General features: G+C 39.9%; 1 protein-coding gene across 1 annotated transcript in view; it reads right to left on the reverse strand.

Annotated features, from left to right (window-relative positions):
• Positions 1–12,228, reverse strand: part of LOC146821350 (alpha-tectorin-like) — a 289,031-nt gene that overhangs the window by 36,367 nt on the left and 240,436 nt on the right. The window lies entirely within an intron of this gene.

A 12,228-nucleotide genomic window follows, 5' to 3' on the forward strand; every position in this document is an offset into this window, starting at 1 on the left:
GGGGGAATTTCAATGGTTTTTCACGAGTGAAATGTCCAGCTAACTATAACATGTGTGAAACCTATGGTTTTTTAAGTGAATTTGCAAGGTTTTTTAAATGCTAATTCCTAACAATAACGTGTGTGAAACCTATGGTTTTTTCAGTATATATATATATATATATATATATATATATATATATATATATATATATATATATATATATTCACAAAAATGCCCCTTCCGACTGTATTGACCCAGATGGGAGGTGGCGCACACTCCGGCGGAGCGTGCCGGTAATTAAGTTCCAAAGTAGAGAAAAAGCAATCCCAGTGCGCTCTCAGGAGACAAAGCCACAGACACGAAATGCAAAGAGGGGTTGTTTATTCCACAACGCGTTTCAGCTCGGAAGCCTTGATCACGTGGAAGAATGTGTACAACAGGGTAACTGATAAAGTTGTAATTCATAAACATGGACATGGGACTGAAAGGCCAGCCCAAAGGCATATTCGCCGACTATGGCAGACATGTTGGAATGTGCAACAAAGAGTAATAATTGTCTGGGTATGCATACATAATTATCAAGTGATCAAACACCAATGTAATTGAAATAATGCATGAATAAAATACAATGTTTCAAATATAAACGCTACACGAAAATAATAGGAAAAATGCCTAGAATCAAACGAATTGTAGCGTTATTGTGAGTAAATGCATAGTGCTTGCGAACTCGAGAACGGGGCTGGTGCCTGGCATAGGCTCATCAAAAACAAATTAAATGTATGACCCAACTGGGTTTGGATAAGGGGATAAAATAAAATGAATGAAGTAAAATGAAATGTGAACCCAAATGGGTTCGCGTTACGATAGGTAACAGCGTGTATGTCAGGCAGAAGGGTCAATTTTGTATGAAATACAACCTGGGGGTCAAATACCCCAGGAAAATAAGTATAGTGCATGAGTCCCATAAAGTCCAAAATTAATGGAATGCCGATAAAATCAGTTACCGTGCTCGAAAACGTGAAGAAACGGAAGGAAGGGTAGGTGGCCCGTGCGGAGTGAGTGCCAGTTGGGTCATACATTTAATTTGTTTTTGATGAGCCTATGCCAGGCACCAGCCCCGTTCTCGAGTTCGCAAGCACTATGCATTTACTCACAATAACGCTACAATTCGTTTGATTCTAGGCATTTTTCCTATTATTTTCGTGTAGCGTTTATATTTGAAACATTGTATTTTATTCATGCATTATTTCAATTACATTGGTGTTTGATCACTTGATAATTATGTATGCATACCCAGACAATTATTACTCTTTGTTGCACATTCCAACATGTCTGCCATAGTCGGCGAATATGCCTTTGGGCTGGCCTTTCAGTCCCATGTCCATGTTTATGAATTACAACTTTATCAGTTACCCTGTTGTACACATTCTTCCACGTGATCAAGGCTTCCGAGCTGAAACGCGTTGTGGAATAAACAACCCCTCTTTGCATTTCGTGTCTGTGGCTTTGTCTCCTGAGAGCGCACTGGGATTGCTTTTTCTCTACTTTGGATATATATATATATATATATATATATATATATATATATATATATATATATTTCTTTACTCCGCCACCTTCCGCTGTCTTGAACAGATGAATGCAGACCCAGGAATCTGTGCAAATTATTTCTTTATTGAGGAATGCCCTGCACCTCCCCATTATGCGTTTCAGCCTACCCGAGACCTTCATCACATGACACGCTATGGGAGTGCTCTCACCATCTTAAAGTGCTAGTGCAAATCACATGATACGGATGTTCAATAACCATGAAAACATACTATTACTGGCATAGTCTGTCTTCTCAAACCCAAGTCTTATGAAAATCATTGTAAGAATACAATAATTAATCGACAACATCCAATACACATCAGAATCATTTAAACACAATAATCATGTTAATACATAGAAAATTAGTGTTTAAAAAAACAGACTGGCAAATGCATCCTTAAAAATCAATATAATAATAAAATTTCAATATAATGATACAAGTTGCATAAATTTGATCATTTCAGATCAACGAGTTGGAATCAAATAATCCATTCCATACAAACATAAATAAGCATCTATTATAAAATTACATATAATTTAATGCTTAAAAATGTCATCAATAAAAATTATAAATTGCAGACATTAAGTTTGCCCTCATTTATGCCTTTGTCCATTAAACTTAATGTATATGTTTTTTGGATGATTGGGTTTGTTTTATAGAATAATGCCCCAGTGGGCCATGATTACTTAATCCCACCCCTATCACTGTATTTGCGCCAAAAGTGCAAATAAAATTATCATGCTAAATCACAGCCATGATTTAGTCTGTGCAAATGTGCAATATTATGTAAATAAAGTTACGTGAAAGCTAAAATTAATGTCAGCAGCAGCAATATATCAGTTGGTATAAATAAAGGCAATGTTTAAAAGATCGATGCAGTTTAAGAACAATTATAGACAGGTGTAAAAGTCCTCACTGGAGTTAAGACCAGATGGTGTTTTGCTATCTAACTCCAATATATACCTTGTTTCAAGTCTCCTGAGCAGCGCCTCCCGATTCCCTCCCCTCCTTAGGGGAAGAATAGAGTCCACCACATAGTATTTTAAATCCTCCAATCGCCTATTGTGGAATTCATTAAAATGCCGTGCAACCGGGTAGGTCACGTCATTATTAACGATAGCCCTTATGTGCTGGAGTATTCGTTTGTGGACCTGAAACTTGGTACTACCCACATATTGCAGGTCACACGAACACTCCAGCACATATACCACAAATTCTGTTTTAAAGTTGAGCATTTTAGTTATCTGGACTGGTTTGGGCTTGAAAGGCGTTGCGTATGAAGACTTGTTACTAGCATATTTGGAAGCCTTACATGGGGTACATTTATAGAACCCCTTTCCTAGCACTTAGCCAGCTTTTACCCGTCCTCACCTCAGGACTACTGCTAACTAAGGACTGGCTCATTGCTGGAGCTCTCCTAAATGTAATATTTGGAGATTTAGTGAGCTGGCCTCCAATAATAGGATCATTTTGTATTAAGGGCCAATTCTTATTTATTATCTTTCATAAGGAGTTGTGTTGCTGGTTGTAGGTTAAAATCAATCTTGTAGGTTGATCAGATTGATTTTCTTCAGATATTATATTCTCGTTAGGGCTTTTATTGATCAATGCCATTGCTCTATCAATTTTGTTTACTTTCTTAATGGCACTATTGAGCACTACCTCAGAGTATCCTCTTGCTCTAAATCTAAGCTTGCTTTCAATCTGGGCTTTATGACATTCAGAGTCTTTACTACAGATCCTGCATATCCGCAGCATTTTCCCGTAGGGAATGCTGTGGATCAGATGTTTAGGGTGATGACTCGAGGCGCGCAATACCGAATTGCCCGCAGTTGGTTTCCTATACATTTTAGTTTCCAATTTGTTGTTCTCAATATAAACTTCTACATTCAGAAAAATTATAGATTTTTTGCTCATTTGAGCTGTAAACTCCAAATTCAAATTATTGACATTGATCTGTTCGATAAAATTCCGGGCACTCACATCATTTACTTTATATATATATCCAGTATCCGCTTTCTTCCTGTTCCTTCCCATGGACAAAGGGACACAGACCATAGAATCGGTGCTTGCTTATTTTATTCGACTCGCGGTATCTACCATTATGCATTTCGGCCGTCCTCACCCTTGATCACATGACAATGCTGCTTATGCAGATCATCAAATTTAAAGTGACATATAATATAGAAGACAGACTTTGCAATTTCGAGTTTAAGTCCTTTGAATAGCATCGAAAACTATATGAATATGTGTTTCTCTAAATGTTGATACATTCAGGACAACAAAGCTTGATGCAACAACATGAAATGAAAAAATAGATACATAAATGTATAATGTTATCATAGCATGGTACCTACTTTGATACAATCAAAACCATGGTTAAAATCATTATCTAAATTTCATACGGTATATTACCTACAATGATGCTTAGCCCATCATTGTCCTTTATAATCCTTATATTTATAAAGTGCGATATGTGTATCACCACCCTCATAACCTTAAAATTTATTATAAACTGCCTTAGTTCTGTGTGCTGATTTTTGTTATTTAATATTTGTTTTAGCAGCAGCGGAATTTGTGCTTATCGAAGAATTTCATCAATATTTACATTCATCATAGGTTTTGTATAACACAATCGTCCTAAAGATATATAATATATACAAAATATTTAGATCTGAAAATCATTGCAAGATGTTCTATGTGAAATTTCTCTGATCTAACCACCTGCAGATATATTTACACTGTATCTAATAATATAATAATTCAAACTATATATAAAATATATCTCTAAAATCAGGTGTATCACATAATGCATTTACAGACAGGTATACAGATCTTCTGTGGTGTTCAAACCCCCAGGGCTCTTTGTATCTAGGTCGAGAATGAAATGGGTCTCTAATCTTCTGAGTTTCACTTCTCTATTCCCTCCCCTTCTTAGGGTGGGGAGTGAATTAATTAGGAAATATTTCAAATCACTCAAATTGTTGTTATGGCTTTCTTTAAAGTGTCGCGCTACAAGGTAAGTTGAATCTGAGTTTTTAATGGCCCTAATATGTTGGAGTATTCGCTTGTGGGCTTGTAATTTAGTACTCCCAACATATTGTAATCCACATGTAGATTGCAGTACATATATAACATAATCAGTTTTGCACGTAAGACGTCTAGTTATCTTCTTTTCTTTATCACAGAACGCAGTTTCATAAGAGCTTTTTTTTTACCCCATACTTAAGTACATTTAAAGAATCCCTTTCTTGCATTTAGCCATGATCCCCCTTCCTCCAATTCCGGACTACTCTTAACCAGAGCATTGCTCATGGATTTTGTCTTCCTATATGTTATGGAGGGTGTTTTTGGTAGAAGATGTCCTATTACAGGATCATCTAACACTAGGGGCCAGCTGCATTTGAAAATATTTCTTAGTTGTCTTTCCTGTCTGCAGTATGTCCATATCAATCTAATGGGGTCTTTGATTTTGCCAAATAGCAGCTCGGATCTGCGGTGTTAATTTGATTTGGCTATGGCTGTGTCCACTGTTTTTGGCGAGTAACCTCTTTCGAAAAATTTCTTTTTGCTCGCCTCTTGTGTTGATTTTAGAGCAGAATCATCCCTGCAAATTCGCCTCAATCTTAACATCTCTCCATTGGGTATGCTTTCTATTAGATTAAATGGATGGGTGCAAGTAGCATGCAGAACCGTGTTCCCTGCTGTTTCTTTGCGGTGTAATGATGTTACCAATTTGTTGTTAACTTTCCTGACTCTCACATCAAGGAACTTAACTGCATCTAGGCTAACTGTGGCTGTAAAAGTTAAGTTGATATCATTTTCATTTAATGTGGACACAAATTGTAAAGCACTCTCTTCAGTTCCTCGCCACACAACAAATAAATCATCTATATTTCGTAGTCAAACTACTACATGCTCTTTCATTTGTTGGCTAAATTTGTCCCTAAGAACCAGCTCCTCCCACCAGCCCATGTGTAGACATGAATAGCTTGAGAGAAGTTGGCTCCTATTGCATATCCCCGTAGTTGTTGATAGACCAGATTTTGAAATTAAAAAAAATTGTTCTCCAAGCAAAACAGGGTCATATTTACAAGCATTTTGGGGGGATATTCTAAAGAACTCTCTACATCCCAGTCTATCGCGGGAAAATAACTCTGTGTTAACGTGGTATTCTCAACACGGCGGCAACATGCGATAGACCCACAATAACGCGTCAAATGAACGCGCTAAAATCAATGCGACTCCGCAAAAATGCGAAACACCAACGCAAAAAAGCAGCAATGACTCCAACCGCGATACAAAAATCAGCGAAAAACAGCCACAGGTCTGCAATCCCCACGCGTCATGCAGGAAAATGCACTTTAAAAGTTGGAAAAAAATATACATACAAAAGCCAAACAACAGCGAAGCACATTGGAAGTAGCCAGAGCAAGTGCAGAGGACAACCAGAACCCCACAAGCCCCCCGGATGACCAGCCTGGGACCTCGGGGTCAGGGAAGGGCAAGGACAAGAAGAGTAGGAAGAAAAGGTTCAGTCCTCAGGAAAACAGGATCCTGATAACGGAGGTGATTGAACACCATCAACTACTGTTCTTCACCTCCACTGTGTCACTGGCAACTAAAAATGGAATATGGCAGTCCATCGTGGACAAGGTGAATGCAGTCGGAGTGCTGAAGAGGACAATGGAAGAGGTCAAGAGGCGCTGGAATGATGTCAAGCGCAAAACCAAGCAGAAACTCGCAAACAACTGGAAGGCAGCAATGCAGACTGGAGGTGGGAACCCAGCACCACAGGAGGAGCTGGACGAGATGAAGGAAATGGTGTCCACAGTCATCAGTGGGGAGACGGTGGCAGGAGTTGGGGGACCGGACACTGCTCAACATGACCAGACACAACAGAAACAGGTTGAGTAACGACCAGGGACTGGGGGGACAGGGGGAGATCGGCACAATGCCACACATGCACAATTAACCATAGCACAGCTGCGGACAAACCATGCCCCAGAGTCCCAACTCCCACCAAGAGCTCAATGTACCCAAGTCCGCAACATCCCAGCACTGTATAAGCACAGAAGTCAAAGGCACACAGCATCAAAGGGATAAGGGGCATCCAAATCAGAGCTGCAGGGGCGACTCTCCCAAAATGCAGCACACACACATAACATGCAGACCACCGCAACAGTGAAAACAATGTGGTACAAACAGCAACACGTCCACAACAGAACAGAGGACACAACTGGTGACGCTTGCGTGCAGAAACTGGCCAATCACATTTGGCATAGCAGGGAAATGTGAGATGATGATGTACAAGTACAAACACATATCCGTGATATTGGCGAAATGTCCACTATCCCGCATCAAATAGGCAGCTCCCCCAAGCACTCACAATGTACACTGTCATGCAGTCGGAATTTAAACATGTACAATGCGTCAACACACATTTTTTTCTTTTTTTTTCCATTTTTTTTTATTTAAGTCCAAAAATTACAATACATTAAATATTAAAACCAATACATCCATAAAACGAGTTTTCCTATGGGCATAATATTAGAATAATTAATAAATAGTACATAAAGCACTAAGAAGTCAGGAACAGATACATAAAACGGACAAAAATACTATTCGCTTTTTGACAACATGCATAAGGCAGTGACCCCTTCTAATCTTAATCAAAGTATGTAGCCCAGATTTTTTCGAACTTCCTAAGACCCCCCACACGTAGTGCATAAGTGTGTTCACTTCTTTTAACCGCTTTCATCTTATGGACCCCTTCTAGGACAGAAGGAATCAAGTCGGTACGCCACCTTTGCAACAAAAGTGATCTAGCTACTGCCATTGCAATGTATAAGAATTTGACCAATTGGTCAGGAAGGAGAAGATCTGGATCAAAACTAATAATAATTAACAAATCATTCACTACTAATTGTATACAACATTCAGTTTCCAAGTGACAGAAAATATCCTCCCAGAACCTCTGAATCCTAGGACATTGCAACATAATATGCGACCAATTAGCTGTAGAGTGGTTAATACAGCGAAAACAGTGCGCTGGTTGATTGGCAAACATTTTCGAAAGGGAGAAAGGGGTTTGGTAAAGTTGCCATTTGCTAAAAAACAACATCTTTCACCAATTCGCACCTCTTAAGCATGCTGAAATTAAATTTATTAATAACTGACCACATTTGGCAGAGATTTCTAAGTCTTCATGATTCATCCATTTTTTAATTGCCTTCTGTCCAAGATACAGGCCCCTAACTAAGGCTAAACGCTTTTTCCATGCCCCAGGTTTTCTGCCGGGTACATCCTCTAAAAGTTCATTAACTAGCTGATGTTGTTCGCCAATTTGGGATACATCTAGTTCAGCAAGGAATTTGTGGAAGATGTTATATGACCCTAAAAGAATTAAATCATTAACAATCAGTTGCGACATTTCGATCATAGTCAATATCTTCCATTCCTCAGAAAATCTGAGACCTTGCGAAATCCAGCCGAGGCCCACTTTAATGTGAGTTCTGAGGAATGTGTAATCCCTGCTAATGGTAAAATGCCAGTTAGTAAAGTAGCTGAGTTAATTTCAGGGATGGAATATCTTTTATAGAGAGCCTGTCATTTTTTAAAAAGCCATTGAAGACACTTATAGCAAACCATTTTAGGGGATTTAAAGATTAACAAAGGGGAGTGGATCTGACTTTCCTTACACATTAGCATCATAAAACCAAATAATAAAGAGGTTTGATTGTAGTTGTGGTTTGAATCTAGATAAATATTGTGCAAAATAGGCATAGTAATAATCCCTGAGATTCGGAAGAGCTAAGCCTCCCTGTTCCGATTCTTCATATAAAGTGCTAAGTGTAATACGTGATGATTTATTTGCCCAGAGAAAGGCTGTAAACATTGACTCTACTTGGGTAAAAAAGGAGCCTGATAAAATACAGGGGATGGTCGAAAACAAAAAATTAAACAAAGGAAGAACAGACATTTTAATCAAAGCCACCAGGCCCAGGATGGATAAAGGAAGAGAATTCCAGCGTAAAAACAAGGCCTGAGTTTTTCGAAGGAGTGGTGCAAAATTCAGGTGATATAGGTCGCTAACCCTTTCGGAAAAATATACCCCCAGATATCTCTTAGGTTTGGAGTTGACGCAAAAAAGAATATCGGGGTGCAGATCGAAGCCTGCTCCACCACATTGTAAAATTTCAGTTTTCCTTTTATAAATACGATACCCACCTAAAACCTCAAAATCCTCAAAGACCTGGAAAACTTTGGCCTGAACCTCTATCTCAGGTTTGATAATAAGCATGATATCTTCGGCGTATAATTTCAATTTCGCCATAGATGGAATTGGGGGACGAATATCAGCACAATTCCTTATTGCTATCGCCAACGGTTCGATAAAAAAAGCAAATAAGACCGGCGATAAAGGGCACCCCTGCCTTGTGCCTCATTTTACTTTAACCTGCCCGGCCATCGAAGTATTAATAATTACATTGGCTTCAGCGTTAAGATATAAATTATGGATCAGGGCCGTGATCTTTGAGGAAATACCAAAATGACCTAAAATCATAAACAATGTCTCCCACACAACAAGGTCAAAAGCCTTTTCGGCATCTAATAGAAGGACTAATGCGGGTATCCTCTGAGTGTCGAAATAGTCCAACGCCTCAGTTAAATAATGTGTATTGGTGGCTAGCTGCCTACCAGCGATAAAACCATTCTGATCCGAATGGATCAGTTGCGCAGCGTGTGGATTAAACCGAATTGATAACAATTGTGTGACAATTTTGAAGTCTGAATTTAGCAACGTTATCGGGCGATAAGAGTTTGGGTCCTCGCTGTTCTTACCTTTTTTCAGGACACTAACTATGAACCCTTGTCTAAAGGACGCTGGTATTGCCACCCCCCCAACATAGAGTTTACTAAACGAAGGAAAAAATCCGCAACTGAACTAAAAAAAACTTTAACAAATTCAGGTGAAAACCCATACGGGCAACAGGCCTTGCAATTTGGCAGATTCTTAATGACCCCCTCCAGCTCTTCCATAGTAAAGGGGCTTGCCATAGATAGTTTTTCCATTTCCGAGAGTATCGGTAATCCGTTATTCTGCAAAAATCTTTTTAGGGAAGTCATATCCACAGTCTGTTGTTGACCATAAATGGACCCATAATGGTGCAACATTATTTCACCGATTTTGACTGGGTCATCTGTGCGAGAGGCGGTTAAGGGGCTTTTTAACGCATTGATCTGATTCGAAGCAGCCTGCTCCCTAGCCTGCCAGGCCAAAAACCTACCCGTAAAATTACTTTCCTCATATGTTTTTTGACGGTATTGTTGAAAAGAGGCTTCACTCTGAGTATAGTAATTGGCACTGAGTTCACGCTTAGCTTGATCTAGCTGGCGCTGGTTAAACACAGAGGAATTGTTAAGAAATACAGAGTAAGACCCTTGGACCTTCTGCTCCAAGTTTCTCTTATCTTACCTGGCCTTTTTTACGTTTTCTGCATCTTTTCCAATGATTAACCCCCGGATGAAGGACTTGAGTGTGTCCCAGACCACACTCAGTGGTGCAGACTCACGATTACGTGATAAAAATTCCTTGATCTCTGTCCCAATAAAACCCACCCAGTCCTCTTCATTAAATATTGTCTGTTCAGCGACCATCTTTTAGGGGTCCTAGCACAATCTCCTAAATGTACCTCAAGCACCAACATAGCATGATCAGAGAATCCGTTATGTAGAGATCTCCGCTGCCTAAAGCGCAATCTCCGAGAGACCAAGAAAAAGTCAATGCGTGACGAGGTACGGAATCTGCCTGACCAACAAGTATACTCTATTTTAGTTGGATGGGCCGCACGCCATGGAGCCTGTAGATCCAGAGTTGCTCCATAATGTTGCATAGTTCTTAAAACTTTAGGTTTCAACTGTTTTTTAGCCCGCACTGAGGAGTCGATTTTAGGATTCATTAGAACATTAAAATTGCCCCTCAGAATCAGCTCACCCGGTACCTGAATTAGGGACTGAAACAGATCTTCATAGACCGTGGGATTATCCTCAACTGGGGCATATATGTTGACAAAAGTTATCGGTCTCTGTCTCTGTCTGAGAATGCAGGTAACCCAGCACCAACGACCATACTGATCTTTATCAAAATTGACAACCTTCGCCTGAAATCTTTTACTTAAAAATATCGCTATCCCTCTATGGGAAGCTGAGGACGAAGAGAATCCCCTATAAGCTGCCCAGGACCTGAACATAGAAAAATCTGGCAGCTTTGCAGCTGGTATATGGGTCTCTTGTAAAAAAAATCACAGCCGGGTTTTCTGTTTTAATCCATAATTCAATTGCCCGCATTTTCATTTTATTATTCAGACCATTAACATTAAAAGAGACTACTTGCAGTTGCTTGCTAGCCATAATTAAGAACCAACCAAAACTCAAACCCCCTAAACACCCTACCCAGAGTCAAACTAAAGAATGGATGTATAAATCCTGAATTAATTTGCAAAAAGAAGGACTTAATTTTTTCCCTTATGCTCCCATCCCACCCCTCGTGACCCCACCCCCCAAAATGTGGAAAACCCCCCACCGACTACACTAACCACATTTCACCCCCCCATCTAACCTGGGTGTCATGTAATTACACCCGAGTGATCCTACCCCTGGCCCCCCCCAGCAATGCTTAAAATTGTCAATTATTAATTAAACATGCAAGCAAACGTGCGCTTTAAGGGTGGAACCACCACTGTGATCAAAATAACAGCTTGGCAAACAACTTAATTTTCCAATGACAGAGACAAGAGGCAAGAGAGGCAAGAGAAGCCTTACCCACCTAACCCCCCAATTTATAACAATGGTAATTATAATAAATCAAGCATTTCCTTCTAGGCCCTGGAGCCCTGCGAGATCCCTTTTAATAAATCCTGGGCTTCATCCAAGATGGAAAACATAAAACATTTGCCCTTAACCAAAACTCTCAGTTTGGACTGTTGGGCGATAGATGCTTGTGCCCCGTTAGCTTTGAACAAATGGAGGATCTTCACGAATTCCTTTCTTCTACGTGCCGCCACAGCAGTCATATCGGAAAAAATACGACATTTTACAGTGACATTCACTACAAACTGTCTCTGTTGGATTGCTTTAGTCAGTGTTCTCTCTTTTACACGATAGTCTGCGAAAGTTAACAATATTGTCCGAGGCATCGTAGAGCTGGGAAACGGACGGGCAGGAACACGATGAGCCCTGGTGATGGTGAGATCTCCTTCGAACTCTGGGATAACCCTTTGTTTAATAAACGAGTTGACCCACTGCAGGGTTTGGGAGCCTTCAATTCCTTCCGGGATTCCAACAATCCAGAGATTAGACCTCCGGGAATGATTTTCTAGCTCCTCCAGTTTGTTCTCAAGAAGATTCTTGCTTTTGGCCACAGCTTTGGCTTCTCCCATTAGAATAGTCATCTGGTCCTCTAGAACTGAGATCCTGGCTTCTGCCTCCTGGAGTTTAATTGGAAAACTTGACATTGTCTCTTCGATTTTCCCTAATCGTTGATGAAGAGAGGCAAGCTCAGCTTTCTGAGTTCTCTTCAACTCACGGACTTCCTCCAGAATTAAGTTCAACATGTCTTGGACACGAATCTGAAATTCACCAGCTGGCTCTTT

The sequence above is a fragment of the Triturus cristatus genome, chromosome 6, assembly GCF_964204655.1.
Source record: "Triturus cristatus chromosome 6, aTriCri1.1, whole genome shotgun sequence".
In the NCBI taxonomy this organism is placed as follows: domain Eukaryota; kingdom Metazoa; phylum Chordata; class Amphibia; order Caudata; family Salamandridae; genus Triturus; species Triturus cristatus.